This window comes from Miscanthus floridulus, chromosome 17, assembly GCF_019320115.1.
Source record: "Miscanthus floridulus cultivar M001 chromosome 17, ASM1932011v1, whole genome shotgun sequence".
NCBI lineage: Eukaryota > Viridiplantae > Streptophyta > Magnoliopsida > Poales > Poaceae > Miscanthus > Miscanthus floridulus.
In genome coordinates this window covers 63,911,059-63,932,003 of record NC_089596.1, presented here as the reverse complement: position 1 = coordinate 63,932,003, position 20,945 = coordinate 63,911,059, and the positions used below count along the sequence as shown (strand labels likewise).

The following is a 20,945-nucleotide window of genomic DNA, read 5'->3' as shown; positions in this document are numbered from 1 at the left end:
CAACCTGTTGTTGATGAAGGCTGGTGTCGGGTTCATAAACCCAGGTGAAAGGTCCTTGTATGGTTTTGGTAATTGAGTGACAACCCTAGGTGGACTAATTGTGTTTATGTGAGATACACAGGTGATTAGTCCACAGGTACATATGTATGAGCAACATATGCCATGAAGGTTGAAATGACTTGGAGATGTTGCAAAGCTCATACATGTGATGATGAAGGAGCTCATTGCACATGAGACATGACATTGAGTCATGTGATCAAGGTGGAGAAGATCAAGACAAGACTTGGCTTGATGGACTGGTTACAAGCGTGAAGGGCAAGTCAGAGGCTTTGGAGTAGTGGACCACGTGGCGGTGAAGCTTGAGCAAGACTTGGTGCCGATGGACGAAGGCAACGGTCAAAAGCAAGTGAAGTCAAAATCGATGAACCAATATGATCACGTGATGATATGAAGTGGATCATATCATTGTTGATCATATTGGTGCATGTGTTGCATCGACATTGAGAGTGCTTGGGAGCCCTCTAACTCACTCTAGCTTGATAGTGTTCATCCGATTGAATGAGTGAACGATTCTAGTGCGATTGCATCATGAGATTGCATTGAGTGGCACTAGGTGGTCATCTTGTAAGCTGGTGGTGCTTGTTACTCTTGGAGGTTGCCACCTCATAGACAACTTGGTGGTGGTCTCCGTTGAAGCCCGCAAGAAGCTTGTGCGGTGCTCCGGAGATGAGCTTTGTGAGGAATATTGTGCTCACCCCATGGGAGCCCCAAAGAGCAACTCTAGTTGAGCGTGTCATTGAGCTACCCTCACTTTTGGGGTAGGTTCTTGCGGTGCCCGATGTGCGGGCTTGGTGGGTGATGCTAATTAGCCACCGAACCACCAAGTGAGCGGTCGATACAACGGGAACGTAGCATGTTGGCAAGCACATGAACGTCGAAAGAAAATCACCGTGTCAACATTGTTCTTCCCGTTGGTTGGCTATCCCTTTACATAAGCTTGTATTTACTTTCATATACTTTGTGCTTGTGTAGTTGCTCTTGTAGTTAGTTAGCTTGTGTAGCTCACAAGTTACCTTCTTGCTTGTGTAACGTAGAAGTAGCTCCCTTATGTGGCTAATTTGGTTTGTGTAACCTTGTTAGTCACATTGCTTAGTTTGTGTAGCTAAGTATTTGTGCTCTCTAATTTGACATTGGTTGCCTTGTTATTGAGCATTGCTAGTGAGCTTAGTTGGCTTTGTGCTTTTGCTTACTAGCATGTGTAGGAGCTCCCTCATTGTTTGAAATACTAGTGACATAGGTTTGTGTGACCTTGCTTCTAGAATTGGTTAGGTGAGCTCTAGCTAGCTCGGCACCTTTGTTGCTTAATTAGTATCTTTGGAAGGTGCTAGAGAATATAAATAGAGGGGTGTAGTCTTGGCTAGGCTGATAGTTTTAATTCCACACTTGTTTCGGTTAGCCGACGCGATTAATTTTAGAAAGGACTATTCACCCCCCTATAGTCCGCCATCTCGACCTTTCAAGTGGTATCGGAGCCATGTCTCTCATTTGTGGTCTTCACCGACCTAAGAGGATGGCGGCTTATGGGCTAGATATTGATTGTCCACATATTTTTTATGGCACACACTTTACACGATGGAAAAATTAGATGATATGCAATTTTAAGTTTATTTGCCCTCAAATGTGGTGGATGGTTGATGTTGGCTTTTCTCATGTGTTGGATGAAGATAATCTAACTCAAACACAAGAGAAATGCCTAGATCTCGACATCCAAGCTACTAACATCATGTATAGATCCTTGCATGATAACATCTTTGGAGAGATCATTGACATGAAGACCGCCCATGAGATTTGGAGTTATCTCAATGAGAAGTATGGGATGGTCTCCGATGATGATGATGAGCCCAAGAAGGAGACGCATGAGTGTGTCGAGCATGATCACAATGTGGTGATTGAGAAAGATTGCTCCACCTCATGGTTAAGTGATGATGATAATGATCATATCACAAGATCACTTGACAAGATTGCTGATGATGCCACAAGTGATGCCAATGATGATGCTACTCCATGCACACTTGATGGTGACAATGATGGATCATGCTCGGGGTATGAGAGTGATGTTTCTTCAAGCTCTCCAACTACATCACATTGCTTCATGTCACAAGGTGACACTAAGGTATCTAATGTAAATGTGATTGATCTTGATTCATATGAGAAGCTTCTAGATAGATATGGTTGCATGATCAAAACTTTAGAAAAGAGATGGATAAAACCGAGAAATTGAAAATTGAAAACTCTTTTCTAAAGAACACATGTGAACAACAAAAGCATCTACTTTATGTTACTACTTGTTCACATGAGGAGTTAAAATTGGCTCATGAGGAACTTAGTGTTGCTCATGATAACTTGGTACAAGACCATACTTTTCTCACTATGGAGATTTCTAATGGAAAAACTAAAACTAATGAGAACTCATCACATGGGTCAATTGATCAATCACATATTATTGCTAACCCTTGTGATGTAGGCAAGAAGGATGTATCCACCTCTTGTGATGATTTATTAGAAATGTCATGTTCTTCACAAATAGATGCTTGTCCTACTTCTATGTCTTGTGAGACTAACCTTTTGAAGGAGAACAATGAGCTCAAAAATGAAGTGAAGAAATTGAGCAAGTTAGAGAGGTGCTACAACTCAAAAGTCACCTTTGAGCATATGTTAAAAACTCAAAGAAACTATGGTGATAAGTGTGGCCTTGGCTTCAAGAAGGAGATGACAAAGAGCGAAAGAAAGAGAGAAAGAAAGATGAAGAAGCTACAACAAAGAAAGTTCTCTCATAGCATGTGCTACCGGTGTCTTGAAGCGGGACACCTTGCAAATAGTTGCCCTAACATTGAGAAGCTCAAGAAGATAAAAGAAGAAGAGAGGCTCAATGTAACACCCGGTTTTAAGGACAAAGCCGAATGCACACCATATGTGAGCCTTGGTAATCAAACCTCACATATAGCTACAAATGAAGGGGCAGTATCAATTCACAATGCTTAATATATAGCGAACTTAGCAAAAGAGATAACCTTAGAAAACAATCAACGGATAGACAACTCTGATCTCTGGGTGCAGACTTCACTCCACTGGATCCAACTGACTGGTTGATCACAAGCCTAACTTCTCAAGTCTCTGACAAACTGTTATCCGGCCTGAGGTGTGGGGGAAATTGCAAGAGTGAGTCCATGTCGAACTCCGCAAATATAGCAACAAGGTAGTGTATTCCATAACCACATGATCAAGTATAATTGAATAATAAATAGCTCAAAATAACTCAGTTAAGCATAATTTAACAAGTGCTCATCTTTGGCGTAAGAATCCCTTGGCCGCTCGTGACCGTGAGCACGGCTGATATATCAGTTTATTAAACTCTGCGCAGAGGTGTACACTTTCACTGTGAGTCATGAATTGCCCTTTCGCCCGAGGTCGCGAGCCTCTTAACCCTCTACAAAGGAAGGCCGGCAGGGTTCACTATGAAGCCTTTCAAAGGTTCCGTCTAACCGGGAAGGGCCGCAGGGTCATCGGATATAGGAACCCCCCTTCCAAAAAAAGGCCGCTACCATAGCTAGGCTCAACAGGACAGAGGCTATCCTATACCCAACTCGCAGTATCCTCTAAGCCAGCTAGAAAAAGACCTCATACTGAGCTAAAGCCAGAGCCATATAGCCCTCACAGCTGTACTGTAAGTCTCGGATGATCACTTACAAATGGGACCTTGTGGAGAGGGAATTTAACCCTCCTGTTGTTGCTAACAAGTCATCTTTTATATTTATAGCATATTCATTAATCAAGTTTCAAGATCATGGTCACAGAAAGAAAATCCAAACTATACTTGCCTTAAACACCGATCCTTCGGTAAGCTTTAATCTTCAATGTTTTCTTCTTCTTCTTCTTGATCTCCAACTTCTTATAGATCACCAACGCAAAACTCACCGACTGGACAAGACCGAAAAGCACCACACAAGCACCCGAACAAGCATGCATAGCAAACATACTAGATTAGAACAATACACCAATCAATGAAAAGATTCGAAATCTAATCTACACATTGCTACGATCACACACACGCGAAAGGCACACTAATCGGAGCTACGGTAAAACAGAAACATCTATCGAAGGATTTACGTTGGAAAGAAAACTATATGCTTTATCTATTTTAATGATAATAAAACATGTATAAGATATCTCAGGGGAATATCTAAAATTGAGTTAAGTCATTTTATACTTGAGTTATTAGATTTAGAAAACTAAGATAAATTAATCATATCTTAATTATAAATATTTTGATATCATTTATGCAAATTAAATTGAAATATAATAACAAATGAGAGTATATATATTCAAAGTATATATGTCACATTTAAACTTGACAAATTACAATTTAAAGACATACATGTTTATGTCACTAATTAATCATATTTTATTAATCAACATATCTCATATTATATAAAGTATTTAAACTTTACTTTAGAAATATAGAACATGTGAGAGCAACTAATAGAACAATTATATTATGTCTCATAATTGATCTAAGCAAGTCATAATTAAAAAGGCATTAATGTTGGCATACGTCATATTTTATAATTATAAAAGATTATATATATACTTTTAGTCATTTAAACATCTATAAATTAAAAACATAAATCATGTGAGAGCATCTGTTCATACTCAACACATGCAACATTCAACTAATTATAATCCAAGACTATACTGAAGTTACTGATTAATCAAATTAATATTAACTATATATGGAAAAACAAGTAACATGAAAAACATTGGTACTACTGCATAGAGCTCGACGTTACGAAACCAACGCAACCGGAACGACTCGAATCGGACTTAAAACGAAGAAACGACGGAGGTTAAACGACCGATGGCAAACTTGTAATTAACTGTGTCGTGTACCTTTGGTCTGTACGAGATCGTGACCTTCACGAACGCAAGAACTTGCTGCTTCTTTGTCCGTCCATGCAGGGAAAGAAGATGGACGGCGGGGCTGGATGGCTTGACGGCCGAGATGACGCCGTGTGGCTGTGCACGCGAAGTGTGTGGGGTGGTGCCCAGCGGCACAAGCGACGGCGGCGGCGCTGCTGCTCCACGCACAAGCGCACGAAGGGCGATGAGGTCGTGGTCTTGGGGCGGTGGCGTGGAGTGGTCTGGGTCTGGAACATAGAGGGCATGGTCCCGACGTGAAGAGACTGCCGGAGAAGATGAACGGAGCGCATCCATGAAGTTCACCGGGATTCTCGCTGAAAACAAGGAGAAAACCGGGATTCAATCATACGGTCATGGATCCTATGGCAGGAACATCCACGAAAAGATGGAAAAAGAAACGACCTACCTGTCAGGGAAGGAGCAGCAACAGTATGAACACGGCGATGATGTGAAGTCGCAAGAGCAAAAGGGAGCATCATATAATACATATAGGCATGCAGAGGGTTCATGTCAGGTAGGCAATCTAGTCGATATGTGCTGATGAAGGAATGCTTGGCTGCACCATGGAGACGAATATGTCAGAGAAAGGTGGTCTCCCTCCTCACGAAGATGCATGCCGATGGAGCGACGTTAGGGCCAATCGGCAAGATGACTAGGCGGCAAGGCTCGGGCGATGATGACGCGGATGCGTGGAAGATGACATGGTATAGGAGAAAAAAATATTAATTTGCTACCTAGGACTTTGGAACCAGAAGCTCCCCATCCGGTAGTTTGATGGAATTTGCCCAAGGGGTCGGTACGTAGATATAGGGCGGAGAACTCCCCACATCTACATCGACTAGCAATATGGTACTAATTGATGTTGCACCCTCCACCTTTACTAATATGCCTAATTAATTATTAAAGCCCATTAGTAAATAAAGACATGGGCCTTTGGGCATGAGGAAATATGAGATATTTTATTATTTTCGGAATTAATTAATTTCATGGATAAAATAATTCTAGAAAAGTCCAGAATTGAATTTTAAGCCACGAAAAATACTCCGAAGGCTCCGAAAATTCTAGGAAAATTCTCGAAGACACTTTTGAACATAATGAACCCAAATAAAGTTTTTAGAGCTCATGAAAATATTGTTGCAAAGATCAAGGAAAAATATTAAGCCCAAGGAAAAAGGAATTTAATTCCAGAAAAGGTCGAAAAATTTTCCGGAGAGAAAGAAACATCGCTCTATCATATTTCAAAACCATTTGCACTCATAAACACCAAATGCAACCAGCATGAATGCACAATCCCGCATGTTGCTACTCCTATGATGAATTTTACTTTTAAAAAAATATTACTTTTCCTATATTTCATGAGCACAAAAACCGATAACCATTATTTTAACTCTATTTTCAAAAGTGCAAAATTTTAGGGTGTTACACTCAAGCATGTGAAGTGCTTCAAGTGCCGCACTTAGGGTCACCTTACCTCAATGTGCCCAACTAAGCAATTGGTGAAGCAACAAGTGAAGCCTCAACCAAAGCCACAAGTTGAGCAAGAAAGTACACCCCAAGAGCAAGTCAAGATCTATCATGAAGATGGTGATGATTTGATGATAAAGAAAAAGAAAACTAGAAGGAGTGAAAAAGCAAGAGAAAGAGCATTGCGTCCATGGATAAATCAAGATGCAAAGCAAGTGAGCAAGAACAAAGAAGAGAAAATGGAGAAGATTGCTCACATGAGATGCTATAGTTGTGACACATTGGGCCACCTAGCTTCGGGTTGTCCAAACAAGCTTGAGAAGAAGGCTCAAGCAAACAAGGAGAAGCAAGGCAATAAGAAGCACAACATGAGCAAGGAAGAGAAGGCTTAATCAAAGAGAAAGTGCTACTCATACCGGAAAAGAGGACACATGGCACATTCATGTCCCCTAGGTAACAATTCTAAGTCTATTTCAATTGTTGATAATAATGTGCTTAGAAATGATGGTAATAGTATCTTTATGATTGCTATTGCAAAATATCCCGCTACTCATACTAAGGCTTTGCCTAAGTATGTTGCTCCTAACTTAAGAGGACCCAAACTTGTTTGGGTACCATCAAAAAGTGGATGAATATGTGTAGGTACCATGGCATTGGAGGCTTGATTTAATTGTTTTCATATTAATCACCATACGTTGAATCAAGCATTGAAGCTTAATGCAATTCTATCCCAATACCAAGCTAAGAATTAGTGAAGTCCAAATGTGCTTCAACATACAAGTGTCATGATCAAGTTGTGGTGATTTATTGGATTATTTGATGGCTTGCAAAAACACTTGAGTTAAAGCTTGCAAATTAAATGATCATGAGCTAATCAAGGTATATCTTTTGTTGATCATTCCATTTGGGTGCATATGAGTTGATTGAATTGGATAAATATGCAATGTTGCTTGCTATAAGATGTTTGAATGGATAAATTGATTAGTAGTCAAGTTTGGATTGATTTGTTGGATAAATTCATGAGATGACTTTTAGTGAGTGATTGAATGGATATATGTCTTGTGAAAGTATTCAAATGAGTTAGTTTCAAGTTTGATTCATATTTGATGAAGTATAGCTCAAATGATTGAAATCTGTTCTATATTACAAAATCTGAGCTAGCTGTGTTCTTAGCCATGTTTGAGTGATCAAAACTTATTGTATTGGCATAAAAATTGGTGTACATGCTCTAGACTTATGGTATAAGATGCTGTACAAATTTCATGAGAATTGGATAAGAAATGCTTTGGTTTTGGAGTGGATCTTGTCAGCTATAGTGCAGCAGTTTTCAGCATGTAGCAGTGATGGAAGAATTAAAATCTGGTAGCAATATAGAAATCAAATGAATCTCAAATTTTTACAGATGATATATAACTTAGTTAAGCACATCACCAAATTTCGTGACATTTGGATTTGTATTTTGGTTCTTGCGGTGCCCAACGTGCGAGCTTGGCGGGTAATGCCAATTAGCCGCCGAACCACCAAGTGAGCGGTTGACACAACGGGGACATAGCGTGTTGGCAAGCACGCGAACCTCGGGAGAAAATCACTGTGTCAACATTGTTCTTTCCGTTGGTTTGCTAACCCCTTACACAAGCTTGTATTTACTTTCATATACTTTGTGCTTATGTAGTTGCTCTTATAGTTAGTTAGCTTGTGTAGCTCACTAGTTACCTTCTTGCTTGTGTAGCATAGAAGTAGATCTCTTACGTGGCTAATTTGGTTTGTGTAACCTTGTTAGTCATATTGCTTAATTTGTATAGTTAAGTATTTGTGCTCTCTAATTTGGCATTGGTTGCCATGTTATTGAGCATTGCTAGTGAGCTTAGTTGGCTTTGTGCTTTTGCTTACTAGCATGTGTAGCAGCTTCCTCATTGCTTGAAATATTAGTGGCATAGGTTTATGTGACCTTACTCCTAGAATTGGTTAGGTGAGCTCTAGCTAGCTCGGCACCTTTGTTGCTTAATTAGTATATTTGGAAGGTGCTAGAGAACATAAATAAAGAGATGTAGTCTTGGCTAGACCGATAGTTTTAATTCCGCACTTGTTTCGGTTAGCCGACGCGATTAATTTTAGAAATGACTATTCACCCCCTCTAGCCCGCCATCTCGACCTTTCACCGGGGTCCCTCATGGACCGGCTTCCCAACAAAGGCTCGGCCCAGCAGACAACGTTGCGAACGACGCGCAACTCCTGGGCCGGCCCAAAAAACCTAACGACAGGCCAAAAGGATGATCCAATCTCCGACCGGAAGGCCTGGTCAAAGAGGAACGGCGCCCACTTCTAACTCTAGCCCGCCTCTCCGACCGGAAGGCCTCATGTCTGACTCTGGCCGGCCTCTCCGACCGGAAGACCTGGCCAAACAAAGCTTCTAACTCCAACCCGTGTCTTCAACCGGGGATACACCGAAGCTCTGCTTACAGCTCTTCTCCGACTGACGCAGTCGGAGCCGACTGAGACCGACCGATCGGGGACGTCCGCTCGGTAAGGAACAAGTAACGGGCGAAGTAGGTAAAATAGGACACTCAAGTTAACCGCAATACCAAGGACCGTACCCTATACACTTACAGAACCGTACCAACAGGACATGTCAGAAGGGTGCTCTGCAACCTTCCAGGCATGTCAGAACCCAAGCAGTGTTGTGGGCGCCCTCAAACTCCCATACCAGACGAACACGGTAAAACCCAAGCCTGTGGGCATCAACAGTATGGCAGGCACCGATATCTGCCATACCAGAAGAAGACGACGCAACATCCCACATGCATCTGACATTAACAGTGTTATGGGCGCCTACAATCATCTTGTACCCGACGGCGTGGACAACAAGACTTAGCATACATACACTCTCTCACTCACTTGTAAGACCATCCCCTTCATCTATAAAAGGGGATGCGCTCTCTCCCAAAGGAGGAAAATCAGTTCACAACTCAAACAACACACATGATCCGAACGACCAAGGATCCTCCTGTCACTCTCGGCCCTTCAGACCAGAGTCCGACCGGACCTCTTACACCCCCATCTTTCTCCCTTCCGTTTGTAACCCCACAGTAAACTTCGAGCACCTGGGCTCAGGAATAAAGTCACCGACCGACTCAAACTGGACGTAGGGCAAGACCGACAGCAGAGAACAACATTTTCAGGAGGTTGAGCAGATGAACCATTCCTTGCAAAGGCAGCTGCTGAAGATGGATGCACAGTTGGAAGCCAAGGACATGGAGTTGGTCAAGAAAAATGAGGATTTGCTCAAGAAAGAAGAGGAGGTGCTGAAGAAAGATGAGGGGTTGGTGAAGAAAGATGAGCAGTTGTTGAAGAAAGATGAAGAGTTGCAAGCCAAGCAGAAGGAGTTGGAGGCATTGCAAGTGAAGATGAAGGGAATGACTAAAGGATGCACTAGTTTATGTGTTTTCATGTGTGTGTTTGTGGTGGGCATGTTGTTTGCCATGTTGTTCAATGCTAGAGCAAACTAGGAATGTTGGAGTCTAGATCATGTAATTATTGAATGCTAGAGCAAAGTAGGAATGATGGCTGGTTGTCAGATGAATGCAGTTTCTTTTGAATCTAAGATAACTATGTTTCTGTTGAATGTGAATTGAAAACTCTGTTTGCTATGCGAGAAATGCAGAATGTGTGTGTACCTAGTTTGTAATTGTGCATATTGTGTTGAAACAGACAGATACATGAAGACCAAAGCCCAAAGATGACACTGAACAAGATAGATAGATAGTTGGGTATATTACATAACTTAGCATGTCTGCCATGACATATATCTGTCATTGCCTGGGTATTTTACACCACTTGTTCTACTTCTACTGTCACCTCTGTGACCATCACTGCATCCTGGGTATTTTACACAACTACTGTTACTACTACTGTCACCTCTGTGACCATCACTGCATCCTGAGTATTTTACACCATACTGTTACTACTACAAACTATGTGACCCATCACTGGTATTTTACAGAAAACATGTAGAACCAGTGCACATGATCAACCAGTCCATAGATCATGTCACACAAGTGTATGTTATATTACAAACAAAAGTCATCCACATTCTGTCAAAAAAGAGCTGAAAACAATGTTTGTTCTCAGTAGTTGTCTCCAAACAACAGATTAGCCAATCGACTTTTGCTGTCTTGGCTGCCTTCATGTTGCCTAGCTTCCACTTGGCTGACTGCCAGTTGTGCTCCTTGTAGATGATTGTCTTGCTCTTGCACTTGGTTGGCTTGGAGTGGACTGAGAAGCACTTGGTGGCCTTGCCCTTCCATGCCTTTGAGCTTGACTGCCACTTGGTTGGCTTGTAGTGGGCTGAGAAGCACTTGTTGGCCCTGTCCTTCCTTGCCTTGGAGCTTGAGTGCCACTTGGTTGGCTTGCAGTGGGCTGACTACCACTTGCTTGGCTGCCACTTAGCTTAGCCTACACATTTTGGCACAGATGAAATAATGACATGATAAGAAAGCAAAGGTTGGTTGCAAATTGAAATAGTTGTAGTAGTTCTCACCTTCTTTGTACAGGTTTTTTTGAGCTTGTTGGTCCCAGCACTTGTCTCTGCCATCTTTCTCTTTCTGGTTCTATCTCTTTTGATGTGAGCATTTTTCTTGGTGCCAGCTTCTGGGTTTTTGGGACACCTTCTTGAGTTGTGGTCAATTTTACCACATAATCTGCAACTCATCTTAATCCCAACCTTGCTCATCTTTGTTCCTTTAGGTTCTTCCCCCTGCTCCCTCCTTTGTGTCTTTGGCCTACCAGGCATCTTGACATATGCTGGTGGGAATGGTCTAGGCATGTCTGAGGTTGGCCAATTGGCAGCACCCTCCATTGGCTGCAACACATGTTGGTATGTCTTCATGTATGTTGTTTTGGTGAAACATGGAGCAATGTAGTCATCCAGCTTTTGTGAGGCTTTGTAGATGGAACTAATAGCATGACAACATGGAAGGCCTGACAGTTCCCAATACCTATAGGTGCACTCTCTTTTCTGCAAGTTCACTATGTACTCCCTGTCTTCCCTTTCTTGCACTTCAAACCCATCTTCTCCATTCCACAGTACAATACACTTGCCAGACATTTCAATGTTCATCTTCAGCTTTTTGAAAATATTTGGGCAAATCTGTTAGCTCTTGTCCTATTTTCTTGAATTCTAACCATCAGCTTCTTCCTTATGGCTTCACACATAGAGATCATTGGATAGAACCTAGCTTCCATAATACTATGGTTGAAACTCTCACACATGTTGTCAACTGAGTCACAATTGTTGCCTAACCTGAAAAAAGCCCTGCTCCAGTGTTCTGGTGAGGTGTTCATCATGTCTTTGGCACCTTCTGGTGTCTCTTGAGCAAGGTAAGCTTTGTACAAGTTGAACAGTGTCCTACTTGATGCCTTTCCACACCTCCACCACTTCTTCTGCAGCTTCTTGTCTGTGTACTTCTTCATCCAATTGGCATAAATATGCCTTGCACACATTCTGTGCTCTGCATTGGGTACTAATTCTTTCACTGCCTTCAACAGCCCCTGCAATAAACAATTGACAACTAGTAAGGATTTACACAGAGATAGCATCAATTTGGTAGGGTTTGAAATGTACACATGCTTACCTTTTGCTGATCTGAAATCAGAACCCAATCCTCACCTCCATTACTGATGTTGAGGTCTTTTTGCAGCAATGACAGGAACCAGTACCAAGTATCATAGTTCTCTATTGGCACTGCTGCCCAAGCCACTGGATACATCTGATTGTTGGCATCCCTCCTAATGGCACACAGTAAGTTGCCATTATTGGCACCTTTGAACCAGCAACCATCCAATCCTATCACCTTCCTACATCCTGCCAGTAAACCTTTCTTCAAAGCATCAAAGCAGACATAGAACCTCTCAAATACTTTCTTGTCCTCAATATCTGGGTCAAGACATACAACTACTGTGCTCCTAGGATTTGACCTCAGAAGCTCTAGCTGGTAATCATACACTCTGCTGTACTCCCCCTTCATAGCATCAAGTGCTTGCTGCAGCACTATAGACTTTGCTCTCTTGCACTTTGAAATGGACACATCTGTAAACAAGTCCTTCAGAACTGCAGCCTTCATGAGACCAACACTCCAAGTGGGGTTGTCCTTGATCTGATGATAGTAGTGTTTAGCAATTAGAGTTGAAGTAACCAGCTTGTTGTCTCTCCTTGGTGGGCAAGTATGGACATCATCAAAAGTTACTACCTTGAACCATTTAGACCTGGTAGTCTTTGACCCATATATCAACCAATTGCATCCAGGCCAGTCACATATAGCCCTAACCTTAGTCTTTTCATCTTTGACAAATTTGAGTGACTTATGTGCCTTCAGTCCATACTTTACTAGGGCCTTCTTGAACTGCCTGCTGTATATAAATGCCATCCTAAGTTAGAAAACAGGGACCTCAGCCTTACTATCAAACCTGTTCTCCAATGTCTTCCAACTTTCAGTTTCTCCATCACTATTTTCCTCATAAGAATACTCATCACTGGAATCAAGGAAAGGACTGCCAGGTTCATCCAAATTGGGTACTTCATCAACTAAATCCTCTACTCTAATGTCCACAACTTCACTGGCATGAATACCTAGCTTCTTTGCTCTGATGTTTCTCTTAATCTGCCTTGCATAATTTCTCAATTCAATTGCCTCTTCATCATCTCTAGAGCTGTCCTCCTCTGATGGTTGCTTGTACTCTTCATCAGATGTATCATCAGATGACATCTGCACACAGTCTTCTTCATCTTCTGTAACTGCAGCCCTTTTTCCTTTGTCTGAGTCCTTTGAAGGTGACTTATAGAATGCCATGTAAGATTGGTAATCTTTGTCATCCATCAGTGGGCTTTGCATTACATCAGCAGGCATATCTTGATCATTTGCTTCATCTCCTCCCTCGTCATCACCAAGCCATATGTCCTGATCATCTGCATTGATCTCCATAGCCACCTCCTCAACATACATGTCAACACAACTACCATCACTGTGATAAGAAGCCATGACCTGGCAGGAATCATCATCTAACAACAACACAAGGCCATTATTTATATGCATCCCAGGCTTCAACCAGTACATCCTCAAGACACTTGGATTATAGTGATCAGTTAGGTGGCCCTTCATCTCAAAAAACGAAAGCCTGTCCACATCTATCCAGGATTCAGCAATGTCTCCACCAACATAGAACTGGGCGCCTCCCACGGTGGTAAAAGTACCACCAAAGTGAAATCTTATATAGATTCTGTCCAGATTATCCATCCTGCCAACGACATACAAGCTCTCAGAACAAAAGAACTGAAAGACTCAAATTTTCCAAACTCAAAGTTTCAGACTGTCAACTTGGATTTGATATTTTGATAGACTTCGGTAAGAGCTGCATAACAGTGTGTATAGTACTGCTTTCGTCTGGCTTTTCAGTTATGTTAGGGAAGTAGCTCAGTAGATCCTCATGCACTTGTGAGTAGGCAAGGAGTGTTGTCCTTTATGAGTTCAATCTTAAATTGCATTCTGGTCTTGCTCTATAAGTGAAATCGATTATGCCTTTTTTATTATTTGCTGTTTATTCTCACACAAGATTAAGTACCTGTTTTATCTGGATCCTGACAAAGCTGATGGAGCTAGCTTCATGTTCCTTGTCCTCATTCACCTCAATCTGTGTTTTTTGTCCTTTTTATGATCCCAACAGTAGCCTGAACTAATAAATTGTTCTTAAAATGGTCCTTGTTGCACTGGTATCTGGTCATTAGCTTGTCCGTTCTTCCTTTTTAGACATCTTCAGTTCTTGACCAGTAAGCCTTGACATAATGAGGTTGCATCCGTATTATTTTTCTTGCTCCTGTTATGATGCTTATTCTCTGGTCCTCCTGATGTTTGCCATTTTCCACATTTTTTGCAGAGAAACAAGGAGGGAAATGTCAACAGCGCAGGCCCAGTGGCTTCCGAAGGAGCAGCTGCTGGAACCAGGCCATCACCAGTTCGGCCCAAGAGACTAATGAAGCCGAGTGCCAGGGTGATTGGCCCATCTTGGGTCAACTAGGGTCACAATATAAGTAGCAACATGGATGTGAGAAAGAGAGCAGAGAGAAATATGTAAAAACCCTAATTCTGTTTTTAATCATTCCTAGTAGATTTACTTCCGCAATCCTGTTCTTCCTGTACCATTTCCTTGCGTCCGCACCGGTGGTGTTAACACCTGGTATCAGACGTCTCGTTACCAATCCCGGCCGTGCCTTCCCCGCCACCTCCTCCTCCGCCGCCCCCAACCCCACACCACCACTACACCGGGCTAAATCGCGCTCGCGGCGCCATGGAGCCATCCTTGAAGCACATCCTCGACGCGATCAACGCCCGCTTCGACGAATTCGACCGCTGTCTTGATGACCGCGACCGCGCCTTCGCCGACCGCACCGGCTCCGTCGACTCCCGCTTCGCTACTCTGGAGGCTTCCATTTCCACCCAAGCTACTGGGCTCGAGCGGCGTTTGGCGGGCATCGAGTCCCGGCTTACGGATCCGGTGTCTGCGTCCGTCGAACAGCGCCTCGCCTCCCTCGAAGCCTCCTTCGCCGACGGCCACCGCCCCACCCCTCTGGAGCCCAGCAATGACGTCACCGTCAAGCCGGAGTTCGATCCGCGAGTGGCCGCGCTCGCGAAGGTCTCGGCGGATCTCCAAGCGTGGCGCCCAGGCGTGGATGGCGTCCTGGATGACATCCAGAAGGACGTCCAGAAGCTGGTGAAATCCCTCGACCGCCAGGTATTCGATGATTCGTCTCACCGGCCGGTCACGCTTCCTTCACCACCGGCGGTGACTGCGTTGGCTCCAGCAACCGGTCTGCACGCCACACCGCCCAGCGGGCACCGCGTCGACATCAGTCCACGGGATGCTGGGTCTGGAGTCGTCACGACTTGGACCCATGTCTCGGCCAATGGTATGCTTCCTGAACATCAATCTTGTCTTGCTGTACCTGATTTTCGTCTACCTCCTATCGTCATTCCTCCGCGTCCGCCACCGGATCCAGTTCACCATCCTCCTGCACATCTGTTCCACCCCCCTCCGCCTCCCCATCCCAATTTTCATCACAAACCCCTCCATCTCCACAATTCCCCTCCTATACCAACCATTTACCCTCCCTACCCCGAGCCCAATCGCCCCAATCAACTCACTAGCCAGCTTCCTAAACTGCCTTTTCCAACGTTCGATGGGGCTAACCCGAAACGTTGGCGTTCCCTCTGTGAGAAGTATTTCCTCACGTATGCTATCGATCCCTCTATCTGGATTGGTCTGGTTGAACATTATATGAAAGGACCAGCCGCCATTTGGTACCAGTCTATCGCCCCACAACTTCCCTCGGCCACTTGGGACTCCTTCTGCCAATTGCTTCACGCACGTTTCGATCGTGATCAGCATGAGCACCTCCTTCGTCAAATGTTCAGTATCCGCCAACAGACCTCTGTTGCAGCTTATGTCACTGCTTTTTCCTAGTTAGTTGATCAACTCATTTCCTATTCTCCTAATGCCAATCCTCTTTTCTTCACTCAACGTTTCATTGATGGCCTTCGTTCCGACATTCGAGCCGTAATTCTAGTTCAGCGTCCCCACAATTTCGATGCTGCTATTCGTCTTGCCTTACTGCAGGAAGAGGTGGGCATGGCTCCTACTCCGCGAGCCCCGCGTGGAGGTGATTGGATGGCTGCTTTTCATCCCTGCCTTCCAGCAGCCGTAGCGTCTCCACTGCCGCTGCCCCCGCCTCCACCGAGGGCTGACAAGCCGATGGTTCCAGTTGCTGCTGCTTAGACTAGGGCGACTGCTCCGGCCTCCAATCAAACCATGGCAGCAGTCAAGGCGTATCGGCGGGCTCTAGGTCTGTGTTTCAAGTGCAACGCCAAGTGGAGTAAGGATCATGTCTGTGCCCCTGAGGTCCTGCATGTAGTCGATGCCCTCTGGGAGTCCATTTCTTTAGAAGATTTGTTGGTTGATTCTGTTGAGGAGTTTCCACATCTAGAACAGTGTTGCTTAGCCCTCTCCAAATCTGCATTGTCTGGGGTGCCAACTTCCCACTCCATCTGCTTTGCCGGCTTGTTGCAGTCCATTCCAGTGCAGATTTTGGTCGATTTAGGTAGTTCATCATCTTTTGTGAATCAAGCCTTGGTTCCTCGCTTGACTGGCGTGGTTTCAGTTCCAGTGTCTACTTCTGTATTGGTTGCTGGTGGATATCAGCTTACCACCTCTGCAGTCCTGCTTCAAGTTCCTTGGTCAGTTGGGGGTTGTTCCTTTTAGTCTGACTTCAGGGTGCTACCACTGGGCACCTTTGATGTCATGATTGGCATGGATTGGTTGGCCGCATACAGTCCCATGCAGATTCATTGGCAGGACAAGTGGATGGCGATTACATATCAGAGACAGTTAACTGTGTTGCACGGGATTCCAGCAACTGTTACTTTACATTGCTTCAGTCGCTGCTGCTGACCAAGCCGAACCGGATTTGCAGACGTTGCCAGTTGAGCTACAGTCACTGTTGGATGCTTACTCTGATCTGTTTTAGCCACCTACTTCCTTGCCACCATCTAGGGCTTGTGATCATGAGATACCCTTGATACTTGGAGCAACTCCAGTCCATGTCCGCCCTTATCGGTACCCACCCAAGCTCAAGGATGAGATTGAGAAACAAGTGCAAGACATGTTGTCACAAGGGTTGATTCGCCACAGCCATAGCTCATTCTCTTCTCCAGTGCTCCTGGTTCATAAAAAAGATGGTGGCTACCGCTTCTGTGTGGATTTCCGTCACCTCAATGCCCTGACCTTAAAGTCCAAGTTTCCTATACCGGTCTTCGACCAACTCATGGATGAGTTAGCACATGCTCGCTGGTTTTCTACTCTGGACCTACGAACTGGCTTCCATCAAATTCTGTTGCGTGAAGGGGAGGAGTTCAAAACAGCATTCCAAACACACCTCGGCTAGTATGAGTTTTGGGTGATGGCGTTTGGGCTCACCGGCGCACCAGGTACCTTCCAAGGTGCCATGAATGCCACCCTTGCTCCTAGATTGCGTAAGTTCGTTATTGTCTTCTTTGATGATATACTGGTGTTCAACCCTTCCTTGGAGTCTCATGTCAAGCATCTGCAACAAGTCTTTGATTACCTTCGCCATGATCAGTGGAGGTTAAAGAAATCCAAATGTAGTTTTGCTAGACAGTCTAAAAGGATCAAGATGCCCAAGAGGGGAGGTGAATTGGGCTAATTCTAAATTTTCTTGCAATAATCAAATTCTATGGATAGTCCAATTAACCCCTTGTGCCTAGAAAAGTGTTTCTATCAAACTAACACACAACGGACTTACAACCTATGTTCCAAACTTACTCTAGCATGGCAATTCTATGAATGTAAAGACAAGTATTGAATTGCTCAAAGTAAATACTCAAAGTAAATGGAGAGAGAGAGAGGAACGCGGCGATGTTTTGCCAAGGTATCAGAGAGTCGCCACTCCCCACTAGTCCTCGTTGGAGCACCCATGCAAGGGTGTAGCTCTCCCTTGATCCGCGCAAGGATCAAGTGCTCTCTACGGGTTAATTCTTCAACACTCCGTCGCGGCGAATCACCCAAAGCCGCTCACAACTTGAGTTGGGTCACCCACAAGCTTCACCGGGTGATCACCAAGCTCTCAATCACCACCAAGCCGTCTAGGTGATGACGATCACCAAGGGTAACAAGCACGAACTCTCACTTGACCATGTGAATCCTAATGAGAAGATGGATGCACACTTGTCTACTCTTGATTCACTAATGAGGCTACTCTCTTGGATTCACGAATCTCAATCACCTCACTAGGACCTTGCTCTTCTTGGCACTCACAAACGTGTTTCTCAGCTGTTGGAATGAGCAAAAGTGACTCCACACATGAGTGGAGCTTCTATTTATAAGACAGCTTAAAAAATGAACCGTTATGAGCTTCTGCGGGATGACTAGACGCTCCGGTCGTACTGACCGAACGCTCCGGTCAGTTCAACCCGCGAACCAGTGAAAATGAGTTGACCGGACGCTGGCAGGGTCCGGTCACTACTGATCGGACACATCTAGTCGCATTAAACCCTTACTGGAACCTTACTGTACTCAACCGGATGCTGAACCCCCAGGGTCCGGTCAGTACTGACCGGACGCGTCCGGTCACAGATTCCCTTCTCTGGAACCTTACTGGAGTCGACCGGACGCTGCCTCTCAGTGTCCGGTCACTTGACCTCTCTAGCGTCCGGTCGCACCGAACACAAACTACTTGATCAAATGAACTGACCGGACCCTGTGGCCAGCGTCCGGTCGCACCGGAGCCAGCGTCCGATCAGTATTTGACCCTCCATTCACTTCCAACTCTCGATCACATGTGAATGAAGTTTGCTCCAAAGGATCTTAGGCATTCGTAGGAGCTACCTAGAGCTAGTTTTAACAAGTGTGCACCACACCTAACTCACTAAACTCACCTAGGTCAAGCTACCCGTCCATACCCCCTTAATAGTACGGCCAAAGGAAAAACAAAGTCCTAAACTACTCTAAGTGTCTCTCCAACTCCAATCGACACTTAGAACTAGTCATCCTTAACCTTGTCGTCCATCCTTTGAAAACTGAAATGATTTCCATCGTAGGGGCATGACAACCTTGATTGCCCAATTGATCTCCATTACCATGACCTAACTTAATTTGCCTCTGCAAAACACACGTTAGTCATAGTAATCTTGTATTGTCATTAATCACCGAAACCCAACTAGGGGCCTAGATGCTTTCAATCTCCCCCTTTTGGTGATTGATGACAATACCACCTTGAGTATGTGAAAGAGTGAGGTTTTTATGGGCTTGGTTCATATAAGCTTTTGTCGATAAGAACAAAAGTGTTAGTCAAGCTTATATGACCCAAGCCAACACAATGTACTCAAAGGATATGAATTAAGCATGAGTACGAGTAACAAAGCTTATTTGCATCGGAGTATAAACGCGGAAGCAAAGGAAAATGAGCATAACACAAGTGATATAACATATAAATAATGTAAAGTAGAGAGCACACATGTCATATATCACAATCACGTAGATATCACTATCACATAGATATAATAGTATGTATGAAAGTAACACACAAATGCATAATAGTAATAGTGTATCACACAAATACAACTCCAAATGTATATAATAAGCTAATACCCCCTAAATGTCACTCCCCCTAAGTCTACATACTCGAACCCTCTCCCCCTTTGGCGTCAAACACCAAAACCTAAGGGTCGGTCGGTGGGGCTGCAGCGGACGAGCTGGGCGCTGAAGTACGTGGAGCAAGATGAAACTAGGTGCCATCATCATCTGACCCTGAGCTCTGTACTGACTGACCCTCTATGGCAGGAAGTGTCGCTGAAGCGGTCTGGGTCTAAGCTGGGGTAGGTCCTACCTATGATGCTGCTAGGACGTCTGTCGTAGGATCTGATGAGGCGACAGACGAGGGGAGCCACTGAGTAGTCATGACAACTGGAGCTGCTGTAGAAGGACCGGCGATGTGCATATGTGGAGGTGTAGGCATGCCGGTCAACTTGCTGAAGGATGCTCCAAGACTCCTGGAGACTGACGTGTTAGGCACAAAAAGCGAGGGTGACTACTCTGGTGAGAAGCCCATGTGATATGGAGTGAACTGCGGGGCTACCATTGGTGAGGACAACCACTGGGACACCTAAACTATGGGTGAAGCAAATGGAGCTGGAGGCTGTCCCTGACTCTGAAGCCCACTGGGTTGTACAGCTGAAGTTATCGAAGTGGTGGTAGGCTGAGCAAGCTGGGGCGAAGGCTGTGGCAGTGGGGCCCCAAGTGCTGTCACTACATGCTGCATAAATCCCATAAGCTGCTGCTGCATGAGTAACTGCTGGTGATGCATCTGCTGCTGCTGCTGCTGCTGCTAGAGGAGCTGCTGCTACCGCTGGAACTCATCCTGACGAGCCTAAAACTGTGCGAAGTTGGCAGCGGTCTCCTATGCCTGTCGTGCCTGATCCTGCTACATCCGTTCAAGAATAGCAATCAAGGCGGGGTCCATCTGTGGTGCAGGAGGAGCTGAGCTAGAACTACCGGCCTCTACATCATGTCTGTGTGGAGGCATCTGAGGAATTGGCTGATAGTCATCATCCGAACTGTCACTGGACTCGGTCATCTTCTATTGTGCTTCAAGCTGCTCCTCCTTAGTAGCGGCTATGCCTCTGATGATCTCGTCTTGCTGAGCTGTTGACTCTGGAACATCTGGACGATGACTGGGACGAGCGGGTGCCTGTGGAGTGCTATGCTTGATCCTCTATGCCATGTTATATGCTGGAAACTCTGTGGTGGCACCCTTGTACTCTGCAACCATCTTAGGGGTCCGAACCTGCACAGACTTGAGCATCAAGAATGTGATCCAATGTGCATAAGGAAGCTGCCTGTGACCCTTGAAGCCCTCAGCAATAGTATCCTCCATCTCTGATAGA

At 44.5% G+C, this 20,945-nt stretch overlaps 1 pseudogene; it reads right to left on the bottom strand.

The window, feature by feature from the left end:
* Window positions 1–10,212: 10,212 nt before the first annotated feature.
* On the bottom strand, window positions 10,213–12,871 carry LOC136518408 (uncharacterized; annotated as a pseudogene).
* Window positions 12,872–20,945: the final 8,074 nt, after the last annotated feature.